This window comes from Arachis ipaensis, chromosome B2 (assembly GCF_059453495.1).
Source record: "Arachis ipaensis isolate K30076 ecotype BB chromosome B2, ASM5945349v1, whole genome shotgun sequence".
NCBI classification, from domain to species: Eukaryota; Viridiplantae; Streptophyta; class Magnoliopsida; order Fabales; family Fabaceae; genus Arachis; species Arachis ipaensis.
In genome coordinates, this window is record NC_142437.1 from 32081746 (window position 1) to 32095374 (window position 13629).

The 13629-nt window shown below is 34.7% G+C and overlaps 1 pseudogene; it reads right to left on the minus strand.

The window, feature by feature from the left end:
* Window positions 1-787: 787 nt before the first annotated feature.
* LOC107627122 (GDP-fucose transporter 1 pseudogene) lies at window positions 788-10159 on the minus strand (annotated as a pseudogene).
* Between the last annotated feature and the right edge of the window lie 3470 nt (window positions 10160-13629).

The following is a 13629-nucleotide window of genomic DNA, read 5'->3' on the forward strand; positions in this document are numbered from 1 at the left end:
ACGCAAATCAGAGCACCGTAGCTCAAGATATGAGCTTTAGAAATTTGGGATGAACAGAAACCATGGGGTTTCTCTTCTTCCCCCTTTTCAGCATGCAAGTGTAGTGTTTGGTTATGTGTTGTGCTGAAAATGGGTTCATTTAAGTGTATTTAGATGTTGGGCTTGGGCCCAACTTGGGTCCGGTCCAACCCGTTAGCATTTTTAGCCCGTTTGGCCCAACTTCGGGCCAAACCTTTAAATTAACGCCCGATTTTCCATTTCTAACATTTTTCTAATATTTTTGCTGGTTTTCACTTTTTTTCATGCGGTACCGGGCAGACTTAAACCGGTTCAACCGGTTCAACTATCGGTTCACGATTTTTCACGATTTTTCGTGGAAGGCACATTTTCAGACTCAGAAAAACCCACTGAGTCCAAAAATCACCTTTATCAGAATCTAATTTGGGCAATTAATCACTTAATTAATCAGTCGATTAGCCGTGATTCTTACAAAAGTACCCATCAAACAAAGAAATTAATGTTGTACACATGAAAGATGAGTTTCGTGTGACAAAAGTATCCAAACTCTAATTTTTTGTTAACTTTTTAATAAAATTCCTAAATTACCCCCATCCTTTACCTTCTTTCCCAAATTTCCGAACTTTTACAACCCTCACCACCACCAACGCATTTCCTGAATATCACCGCCTCCCCTCCCCTCTCCAGTGCCACTACCCACCGTCACGACTCACGATCGCCAGGACCACTATCATCACCCTTTACCACCATCATCCCCTTTTTTGTATGATCAAACAAGCACCCAAAATTGAAATTTCAGAGCATCAAAAACCTCAAGATTCTCATAGGTAAGAAACCAGAAAAAGAGCGCAATCATGAGAGAGAACAAATTATTGTACAAAATAAAACCCTAAGTGTTCAACTCTAGATTCTTGACCATGTGCTTGATGTAAACCATCTTAGTATGATTGTGACAAGATAAGCAAAATCCAAAGGTAGTTGCTGAGAAGGTAGTTGCCAAGAGCAGAAATGAGGTACTAGAGTGCGGTTAAGAGGTCGGGTAGTTGAATTAGGTGATGTAGTACTTGTTGATGATGGTGAGGAAGCTAAAGCAGAATGCCTAACTGATCACAAGAAAAGAAAATTCTGGAAAGAGGGGGATGAGAGGTAGTAATAATCAAGAAGGTGTGGGTAATGGTGAAGGTTGCAAAAGTTTGGAATTTGAAAAAGAAGATAAAATGTAAGGTATTTTAAAAATGTTATTAAGAAAAAAATTAGAGTTTGAATACTTTTATCACACGAAACTCATCTTTTATGGATATAACGTTAGATATTTTTGTTTAATAAATACTTTTTAGTATTCGCAGATTTCATGGGTAGAAATAGGGGTGTTTATCGGCCGGGTGAAACTGAGTTTGTCTTGATCCAGACCCGACCCTAAATATACATCGGATCTATTTTTTAGACCCTATCCCGGCCCTAGACCCGATGAAATCTAAACATTTTCGGGTCACAACTATACTGGGTCCAAACTGGGTGAAAATCGGGTCTTTAAAGTTTTAAAAATAATTTTTAAAAAAATTTATTTATAAAGAAGAAATTTGTTACCGAAAAGTTGATATCCATATTTGAATTTGTATTTGTCCATAAATTCTAATTTTATTCTTTTTTGATCTATTTTCTAATTCAACAAGTGTGATTAAAAATAAAACAATAAGCTTATAATTAATATAACATAATATTAAAATTAATTTAAAATATATATATCATTTTTAGTTCTCTTAGGATGCACATGGGTCGAATGAAATTGGATTTCTCTTGACCGGATTCGATCCAAAATAATGGCCAAATCTATTTTTAAGACACCTTATCCAGTCTAAACTCGATAAAATTACACCAAATTAACTTTTAAAATGATTTGAAGGTAAACCGGATCTTCCAGGCAAGTCGGGCCATGTGCAGTTTTGGCCCGTAATTTTCCATGTTAAAAAGAAGCAAAATTAACTAGATTTTTTATTTTTTTATTTTTTTTTCAAAATCCTCCCCTCTTACTGTTGGCGGAGCGTCGCACTGTTTTGTTTTCTTTAGGTTTTTTTCCCTCTAATTGGGAGAGAATTTTTGGAATTGTTGTGTACTTGTGTTCCTTTTTTTTATGATTTTTCCCATTTTTCATTCATTATTGCCCCTTAAAGCACAAGAGAAGAAGATATATTAATAGATTAGATTAATAAAAAAGAAAGGGAGACATATATTTTGACCATTTTTTTTAAAAGAATTTTCAAAGCAATAATAAATTAACAAATGAGAAGATTATGAGACCTCAATCACTTGTGTATCTTCAAATCTACTAATATTGTGTTTGGATATTTCTTTATTATTAATATTAGTAGGAAAATTGAAAGTACTATATCTATTACACAAGTCTAATAATACTTTTAATTTATATGATATATATAATAAAAATACACAATTTTAAGTTTAATTTTTGTGGGCTAACCAGGTACAAATATGCCTTAATATTATTTATATGTCTTTCAATTGGATAAGCAACTATCTAAAGCTATTTCATTAATTAGATACAAAAACACAACATTCATTTTGCAATAATTTCTTTTAATACAAATTACACACGCAATTTAGTAAATTATATTCATTTTTTATTTAATTAATATATTAACTAATTTACTAACGAAATCAATATTTGTATATTATATAATAACATAAATAAATTAAATATTTTTTATTTTAACTAAGATTGTTTTAAAGTACCATAACAAAAAAGTTAATTCTATAAGTTTAACCATAAATTAAAGTTTTATATAGATTAATATCATCAATAGATCAAAAATATCCTTAACTCTTGTGGTCATCATTTTGACACTCCTATGTGATCATTATTTTGGCACTCCTGAAAATGTGGCAAACCAAAATAAAAATTAAAAATAACATATAAAATTAATTATAATTTACACTACTCATTTATATATGATTGATTTAAAGCAACAAAACAAAAAACGAACATTTCAATAGTTGTCAAAATTGAAACCCAAATATTTCCCTTATATAATCATCATGATGATCTTGCATTGTTTCTTCAATAAATAAGCAAATAAGTCTCTAAGTCAGCCAAGAAAGTCATTAATTACATGCAAAAAAGTAAAATTACTTTAAGATTTATAATTATTTCTAAACAGAATCAATAATCTTTTAGCTCAATTGTTACTTAAGAGATATACAAACATAATATACAAGTAAACATGCAATTCAAAATTCAAAGTGTTATAGAGGCATTTGACGTGCATGAATCAAAACAAAAATAATTATAACAATCCAATTAAATTAAAGTGACCAAAAGGTAAATACTAATTTGGTACCCAAAAGATTTAGACAATGACAAAATGGTACTTAATAGATGTTATCAACAAAATAGTCCCTCGACAATTTTTAGTTTTGACAAAACTGACCATTCGTTGCTTAACTCCATTTTCATTAACAAAAAATGCTAAGTTGGCAAAAAAATTTGATAAAATCCCTAATTTACACCTTAGTCACAAATCCTAATCTCATTCTCTCTCACTCCAACTCCCATCGTCACTATCTCTCACGCTATCTCAATTCTGCCATCACTCTATCTTCTCACCACACATCATCATCATCTTGTTCTTTATCAACAATAACAAGAATGAATTTTTTACAGACAAAAAATAAAAAAAGACAACGGTTCTGAATCTGGCTACATTTTTTGAATTTAAACTCATGGTTAAACAATTCTTTACAAAATTTTTCAGAGGCTTCTGGTGCACGAAATTGTGATCTCAGGCAACGGCGCTAAAAACTCTGTACGCACGTCTTAATAAATCGTTTTTCATTCACAACTTCGATACAACTAACCAGCAAGTGCACTGGGTCGTCCAAGTAATAAAACCTTACGTGAGTAAGGGTCGATCCCACGGAGATTGTTGGTATGAAGCAAGCTATGGTCACCTTGTAAATCTCAGTTAGGCTGATATAAAATAGTTATGGAGTTTTCGAAAATAAATAATAAAGAGATAGAAAATAATGATAGAAATACTTATGTATATCATTGGTGAGAATTTCAGATAAAGGTCTAGAGATGCTTTTGTCCCTCTGAACTTCTGCTTTCCTGCTGTCTTCATCCAATCAGTCCTACTCCTTTCCATGGCTGGCTTTATGTAAGGACATCACCATTGTCAATGGCTACTTTTCATCCTCTCTGAAAAATGGTCCGATGCGCTGTCACTGCATGGCTAATCGTCTGGAGGCATCACCGTGGTCAATGGCTGCATCCTATCCTCTTGTGAAAATGGTCCAAATGCTCTGTCACAGCACGGCTAATCATCTGAGGTTCTCGATCATACTGGAATAGGATTCACCCTCCTTTTGCGTCTGTCACTACGCCCAGCACTCGCGAGTTTGAAGTTCGTCACAGTCATTCAATCCCAGAGTCCTACTCGGAATACCACAGACAAGGTTTAGACTTTCCGGACCCTCATGAATGCCGCCATCAATCTAGCTTATACCACGAAGATTCTCATTAAGAGATCCAAGAGATACTCATTCAATCTAAGGTAGAACGGAAGTGGTTGTCAGGCACGCGTTCATAGGGAATGATGATGATTGTCACGTTCATCACATTCAGGTTGAAGTGCAAATGAATATCTTAGAAGCGGAATAAGTTGAATTGAATAGAAAAAAACAGTAGTACTTTGCATTAATCTTTGAGGAACAGCAGAGCTCCACACCTTAATCTATGGAGTGCAGAAACTCTACCGCATGAAAATACACAAGTGATAATGGTCCAGGCATGGCCGAGTGGCCAGCCTCCCATGGAGGTCTAGAGATCTAAAAATGATCAAAAGATGTCTAATACAATAGTAAAAAGTCCTATTTATACTAAACTAGTTACTAGGGTTTACAGAAGTAAGTAATTGATACATAAATCCACTTCCGGGTCCCACTTGGTGTGTGCTTGGGCTGAGCTTGAATGTTACACGTGTAGAGGTCAATCTTGGAGTTGAACGCCAGTTTGTAACGTATTTCTGGCGTTCAACTCTGGCTTGTGACGTGTTTCTGGCGTTTAACTCTAGACAGCAGCGTAGAACTGGCGTTCAACGCCCTTTTACGTCATCTAAACTTGGCCAAAGTATAGACTATTATCTATTGCTGGAAAGCCCTGGATGTCTACTTTCCAACGCAATTAAAAGCGCACCATTTTGAGTTCTGTAGCTCTAGAAAATCCACTTTGAGTGCAGGGAGGTCAGAATCCAACAGCATCAGCAGTCCTTTTTCAACCTCTGAATCTGATTTTTGCTCAAGTCCCTCAATTTCAGCCAGAAAATACCTGAAATCACAAAAAAATACACAAACTCATAGTAAAGTCCAGAAATGTGAATTTAACATAAAAACTAATGAAAACATCCCTAAATGTAACCAGATTCTACTAAAAACATACTAAAAACAGTGCCAAAAAGCATATAAATTATCCGCTCATCAGCTTCGCCGACAAATCAAACTTGTCACGATGAAACTTGATTCGTTGCAAAGGACCCATCCGGAGGAATCCTCGGAGAATTCTCTGTTGCCATCGTGATACACGGAAATAGGCATGGACACCGTTGATGGCGAGTTTCCGAATAGCGTTAGGGAATGGTTGTAACTCCATGCTTCTCTTGGGGGTTCTCTTTGTTTCCTTCTCAGCATATTATCTGAGGTTGGGATCTGGTATTTATTTTCTTCTTCTCTTCTTCGTTGTGGTGGTGGTGTTCTTCTTCTCCTCTACGGTGCTATTTTTATTTTTCTTCTTCTTTTTGATTGTTGCTTTAATGTGTTTTGTTTCGATTATATTTGATTGTCGTTTCTATTTTTCTTTATGGTTATGTTGTCTTTGCTTCTATTTTTCTTCTTCCTCACCTCCCTACTCTCGGAATTTTCGTGAGTGATTAAGGATAAAAAAAATTAGTTCATTCAAAAATTTTTATTATCATTTAGTGGCTAAAGTTTTAATCTTTCTCCCGAAAAATGAATGAGTTTGGCTTGTTGATAGTGATGCCACGGGGTTGATGATGATGATTTTTCATTTTCATCTGTGAAGAAAAAGAAGAAAGAAAGAATGCAGATGAAAGAGAGAGAAAGAGATAGATATAGTGACAGTAGAATCAAGGGTAAATTAGGAATTTCATCAAATTTTTTTGTCAACTCAGTTTTTTTCGTCAATGAAAACAGAGTTAAACGACGGATGGTCACTTTTGTCAAATTTAAAAATTGTTCAATGACCATTTTGTCAATAACATCTATTAGGTACCATTTTGTCAACGCCTGAATTTTCGGGTACCAAATTAGTATTTATCTCTTTCTATTGCATCGTACAGGACCACACAAAACTTTATAGCCAACAATATTTAAGTGTTGGTTAAACTTAAGAATAAACTACCATTTGTATCTATAAACTTTATAAATACCAATAAAAGTACCCATCAAACAAAGAAATTAATGTTGTACCTATGAAAGATGAGTTTCGTGTGACAAAAGTATCCAAACTCTAATTTTTTGTTAACTTTTTAATAAAATTCCTAAATTATCCCCATCCTTTATCTTCTTTCTCGAATTCCAAACTTTTATAACCCTCACCACCACCAACACATTTCCTAAATATCACCGCCTCCCCTCCCCTCTCCAGTGCCACTACCCACCGTCAGGACTCACGACCGCCAGGACCACTATCATCACCCTTTACCGCCATCATCCCTTTTTTTGTAGGATCAAACAAGCACCTAAAATTGAAATTTCAGAGCATCAAAAACCTCAAGATTCTCATAGGTAAGGAACCAGAACAAAATCATGAGAGAGAACAAATTATTGTACAAAATAAAACCCTAAGTGTTCAACTCTAGATTCATGACCATGTGCTTGATGTAAACCATCTTAGTGTGATTGTGACAAAATAAGCAAAATCCAAAGAATAAACAGTGAGATAAAGCAGAATCACGACATACCCACGCCAGTGAGGGAGAAAATGTGAGTTTAGAGGGGGCAAGATTAGTGGGGAAGACGGTGTCTACAAGGGCGACGAGGACAGGGGTGAGAGATCGAAAGACGATGAAGGTGTCGACATTGGCGTGGCGGAGGAGGTTGGTGTTGGTGAAGATGGCGAGGAAGAAGACGAGTGCGGTAGGGAAAAAGTGCTTGGCCGAGTTGATAGTAAAAGGGTCATGGTCGAGGAACCCTAATTTGCTGAGAAGGTAGTTGCCAAGAGCAGAAATGAGGTACTAGAGTGCGGTTAAGAGGTCGGGTAGTTGAATTAGGTGATGGCGTACTTGTTGTTGATGGTGAGGAAGCTAAAGCAGAATGCCTAACTGATCACAAGAAAAGAAAATTCTGGAAAGAGGGGGATGAGAGGTAGTAATAATCAAGAAGGTGTGGGTAATGGTGAAGGTTGCAAAAGTTTGGAGTTTGAAAAAGAAGATAAAATGTAAGGTATTTTAAAAATGTTATTAAGAATAAAATTAGAGTTTGAATACTTTTATCACACGAAACTCATCTTTTATGGATATAACGTTAGATATTTTTGTTTAATAAATACTTTTTAGTATTCGGAGATTTCATGGGTAGAAATAGGGGTGTTTATCGGCCGGGTGAAACTGAGTTTGTCTTGATCCAGACCCGACCCTAAATACACACCGGATCTATTTTTTAGACCCTATCCGGGCCCTAGACCCGATGAAATCTAAACATTTTCGGGTCACAACTATACTGGGTCCAAATCGGGTAAAAATAAGGTCTTTAAAGTTTTAACAATAATTTATAAAAAAATTTATTTATAAAGAAGAAACTTATTACCGAAAAGTTGATATCCATATTTGAATTTGTATTTGTCCATAAATTCTAATTTGATTCTTTTTTTATCTATTTTCAAATTCAACAAGTGTGATTAAAAATAAAACAATAAGCTTATAATTAATATAACATAATATTAAAATTAATTTAATATATATATATATATATATATATATATATATATATCATTTTTAGTTCTCTAAGGATGCACATGGGTCGAATGAAACTGGATTCCTCTTGACCGGATTCGATCCAAAATAATGGCCGAATCTTTTTTTAAGACACCTTATCCAGTCTAAACTCGATAAAATTACACCAAATTAACTTTTAAAATGTTTGAAGGTAAATCGAATCTTCCTAGCAAGTCGAGCCATGTGCAGTTTTGGCCCGTGATTTTCCATATTAAAAAGAAGCAAAATTAACTAGATTTTTTATTTTTTTATTTTTTTTTCAAAATCCTCCCCTCTCTTACTGTTGGCGGAGCGTCACACTGTTTTGTTTTCTATAGTTTTTTTTACCACTAATTGGGAGAGAATATTTGGAGTTGTTGTGTACTTGTGTTCCCTCTTTTTTATGATTTTTTTCCATTTTTCATTCATTATTGCCCCTTAAAGCACAACAGAAGAAGATATATTAATAGATTAGATTAATAAAAAAGAAAGGAAGACATATATTTTGACCATTTTTTAAAAGAATTTTCAAAGCAATAATAAATTAACAAAGGAGAAGATTATGAGACCTCAATCACTTGTGTATCTTCAAATCCACTAATATTGTGTTTGGATATTTCTTTATTATTAATATTAGTAGAAAAATTGAAAGTACTAGATCCATTACACAAGTCTAATAATACTTTTAATTTATATGATATATATGATAAAGATACACAATTTTAAGTTTAATTTTTGTGGGCTAACCAGATACAAATATGCCTTAATATTATTTATATGTCTTTCAATTGGATAAGCAACTATCTAAAGCTATTTCATTAATTAGATACAAAAACACAACATTCATTTTGCAATAATTTCTTTTAATACAAATTACACACGCAATTTAGCAAATTATATTTATTTTTTTATTTAATTAATATATTAACTAATTTACTAAAGAAATCAATACTTGTATAATGCATAATAACATAAATAATTTAAATATTTTTTATTTTAACTAAGATTGTTTTAAAGTACAATAACAAAAAAGTTAATTCTATAAGTTTAACCATAAATTAAAGTTTTATATAGATTAATATCATCAATAGATCAAAAATATCCTTAAGTCTTGTGGTCATCATTTTGACACTCCTATATGATCACTATTTTGACACTCCTGAAAATGTGGTAAACCAAAACAAAAATTAAAAATAACATATAAAATTAATTATAATTTACACTACTCATTTATATATGATTGATTTAAAGCAACAAAACAAGAAACGAACATTTCAATAGTTGTTAGAATTGAAACCCAAATATTTCCTTTATATAATCATCATGATGATCTTGCATTGTTTCTTCAATAAATAAGCAAATAACTCTCTAAGTCAGTCAAGAAAGTCATTAATTACATGCAGAAAAGTAAAATTACTTTAAGATTTATAATTATTTCTAAACAGAATCATTAATCTTTTAGCTCAATTGTTACTTAAGAGATATACAAAAATAATATACAAGTAAACATGCAATTCAAAATTCAAAGTGTTATAGAGGCACTTGACGTGCATGAATCAAAACAAAAATAATTATAACAATCCAATTAAATTAAAGTGACCAAAAGGTAAATACTAATTTGGTACCCGAAAGATTTAGACAATGACAAAATGGTACCTAATAGATGTTATCGACAAAATAGTCCCTAGACAATTTTTAGTTTTGACAAAAGTGACCATCCGTTGCTTAACTCCATTTTCATTAACGAAAAACACTAAATTGGCAAAAAAAATTTGATAAAATCCCTAATTTACTCCTTAGTCACAAATCCTAATCTCATTCTCTCTCACTCCAACTCCCATCGTCACCTATCTCTCACCCTATCTCAATTCTGCCATCACTCTATCTTCTCACCACACAACATCATCATCATCTTGTTCTTTATCAACAATAACAAGAATAAATTTTTTACAGACAAAAAATAAAAAAAGACAACGGTTCTGAATCTGGCTACCTTTTTCGAATTCAAACTCTTGGTTAAACAATTCTTTACAAAATTTTTCAGAGGCTTCGCCGACATATCGAACTTGTGACGATGAAACTTGATTCGTTGCAAAGGACCCATCCGGAGGAATCCTCGGAGAATTCTCCGTTGCCATCGTGATACACGGAAATAGGCGTGGACACCGTTGATGGCTGGTGCATGAAATTACAATCATACTTTTTTAATTCCGCACAACTAACCAGCAAGTGCACTGGGTCGTCCATGTAATACCTTACGTGAGTAAGGGTCGATCCCACAAAAATTGTCGGCTTGAAGCAAGCTATGGTCATCCTTGTAAATCTCAGTCAGGCAGATTCAAATAGTTTTGGGGTTTTGATGATTAAAATATAATTAAAACAGAAAATAAGATAGAAATACTTATGTAATTCATTGTTGGGATTTCAGATAAGTGTATGGAGATGCTTATTGCTTTTGAACCTCTGATTTTCTATTGCCTTCATCCAGTCATGCGTACTCCCTTCCATGGCAAGCTGTATGTTGGGGGATCACCGTTGTCAATGGCTACCGTCCGTCTTCTCAGTGAAAATGGTCCGGCTACGGGTTACGTAGGGCTAATCATCTGTCGGTTCTCACAGACAAGGTTTAGACTTTTCGAATCTCAAGAATGCTGCCAATTGATTCTAGCTTATACCACGAAGACTCTGATCTCACGGAATGGAATGATCTGTTGTCAGGAGAGGCAACCATGCGTCGTGGACCAGGAAGCTAAGAGATACACACTCAAGCTATTGCAGATAGAACGGAGGTGGTTGTCAGGCACGCGTTCATAAGTGAGAATAATGATGAGTGTCACGGATCATCACATTTATCCAGTTGAAGTGCGAGTGAATATCTTAGAATAAGAATAAGCTTGAATTGAATAGAAGAACAATAGTACTTTGCATTAATTCATGAAGAACATCAGAGCTCCACACCTTAATCTATGGGGTGTAGAAACTCCACCGATGAAAATACATAAGTGAAAATAGGGTAGACATGGCCGAATGGCTAGCCTCCCATGGAGGTCTCAGAATATATAAATTACATAATATGTTCCAGAGATGAAAATACAATAGTAAAAGGTCCTATTTATAATGAACTAGTAGCCTATGGTTTACAGAAATGAGTAAATGATGCAGAAATCCACTTTCGGGACCCACTTGGTGTGTGCTTGGGGTGAGCATTGAAGCTTTTTCGTGCTTAGGCTGTTCCTGGAGTTAAACGCCAGCTTTGGTGCTAGTTTGGGCGTTTAACTCCAATTCTGGTGCCAGTTTGGGCGCTTTACGCCAGAATTCCTTGGGCTGACTTTGAATGCCAGTTTGGGCCATCAAATCTCGGGTAAAGTATGAACTATTATATATTTCTGGAAAGCCCAGGATATCTACTTTCCAACGCAATTGAGAGCGCGCCAATTGGGCTTCTTTAGCTCCAGAAAATCCTTTTCGAATGCAGCAGGGTCAGAATCCAACAGCATCTGCAGTCCTTTTTCAGCCTCTGAATCAGATTTTTGCTCAGGTCCCTCAATTTCAGCCAGAAAATACCTGAAATTACAGAAAAATACACAAACTCATAGTAAAGTCCAGAAATGTTATTTTTATTTAAAAACTAATAATTATATACTAAAAAATAACTAAATCATACTAAAAACTACCTAAAAATAGTGCCAAAAAGCGTATAAATTATCCGCTCATCACAACACCAAACTTAAATTGTTGCTTGTCCCCAAGCAAATAAAAACAAAGTGGGATAAAAAGAAGAGAATATACAATAAATTTCGAAAACATCTATGAAGATCAGTCTTAATTAGATGAGCGGGGCTCTTAGCTTTTTGCTTCTGAACAGTTTTGGCATCTCACTTTATCCTTTGAAGTTCAGAATGATTGGCATCTATAGGAACTCAGTATTCAGATAGTGTTATTGATTCTTCTAGTTCAGTATGTTGATTCTTGAACACAGTTACTTTATGAGTCTTGGCCGTGACCCTAAGCATTTTGTTTTCCAGTATTACCACCGGATACATAAATGCCACAGACACATAACTGGGTGAACCTTTTCAGATTGTGACTCAGCTTTGCTAGAGTCCCAATTAAAGGTGTCCAGAGCTCTTAAGCACACTCTTTTTGCTTTGGACCACGACTTTAACCACTCAGTCTCAAGCTTTTCACTTGACACCTTCACGCCACAAGCACATGGTTAGGGACAGCTTGGTTTAGCCGCTTAGGCCAGGATTTTATTCCTTTAGGCCCTCCTATCCATTAATGCTCAAAGCCTTGGATCATTTTTACCATTGCTTTTTGGTTTAAAGGGTTATGGGCTTTTTTCTTGCTTTTTTTTTCTGCATATCATCCTCTTTTTTTTCTATTCATTTCTTTTTCTTGCTTCAACAATCAATTTTATGATTTTTCAGATTATCAATAACATTTCTCCTTTTCATTATTCTTTCAAGAGCCAACAATTTTAACATTCATAAACTTCACTATAAAAAATATGCAATGTTCAAGCATTCATTCAGAAAAACAAAAAGTATTGCCACCACATCAAAATAATTAAAGTATTTTAAAATTCGAAATTCATGTACTTCTTTTTCTTTTTCAGAAAACATTTTTTTTATTTAAGAGAGGTGAAGGATTCATAGGACATTCATAACTTTAAAGCATAGGCACTAGACACTGATGATCATGTAATGAAGATGCAAACATAGATAGCACATAAAGCATAAGAAACGAAAAACAGAAAATAAAGAATCAAGGAAATTAAAGAACGGATCCACCTTAGTGATGGTGGCTAGTTCTTCCTCTTGAAGATCTTATGGAGTGCTTTATCTCCTCAATGTCTCTTCCTTGCCTTTGTTGCTCCTCCCTCATGGCTCTTTGGTCTTCTCTAATTTCATGGAGGAGGATGGAGTGCTCTTGGTGCTCCATCCTTAGTTGTCCCATGTTGGAATTCAATTCTCCTAAGGAGGTGTTGATTTGCTCCCAATAGTTTTGTGAAGGAAAGTGCATCCCTTGAGGCATCTCAGGGATTTCATGATGAGAAATTTTCTCATGCTCTTGTTGAGGTCCATAGGTGGGCTCTCTTATTTGCTCCATCCTCTTTTTAGTGGAGCATGAAAGGGACCTCAGGGATCACCTTCTTCTTGGCCACAACTTCATAAAAGTGGTCTTGATGGACCTTTGAGATGAATCTCTCCATCTCCCATGACTCAGAGGTGGAAGCTTTTGCCTTCTCTTTCCTCTTTCTAGAGGTTTCTCTGGCCTTAGGTGCCATATATGGTTATGGAAAAACAAAAAGCAACACTTTTACCACACCAAACTTAGAAGGTTTGCTCGTCCTCGAGCAAAAGAAGAAAGAAGGGAGTATAAGAAGAAGAAAATAGAGGAGATGGAGATGTGTGAGTGGTTCGGCCAAGGGGGAAAGAAGTGTTTATGATGTGTGAAAATGAAGGAGGGATGAATGGTTTATATAGGAGTGGAGAGAGGGACAGGATTCGTGTATTAGGGATTGGGTTTGGGAGGGAATGGATTTGAATTTGAATTATGTGGTGATTGGTGAAGAGGTGATGGAGAAGAGAAATGGAGGTGATTG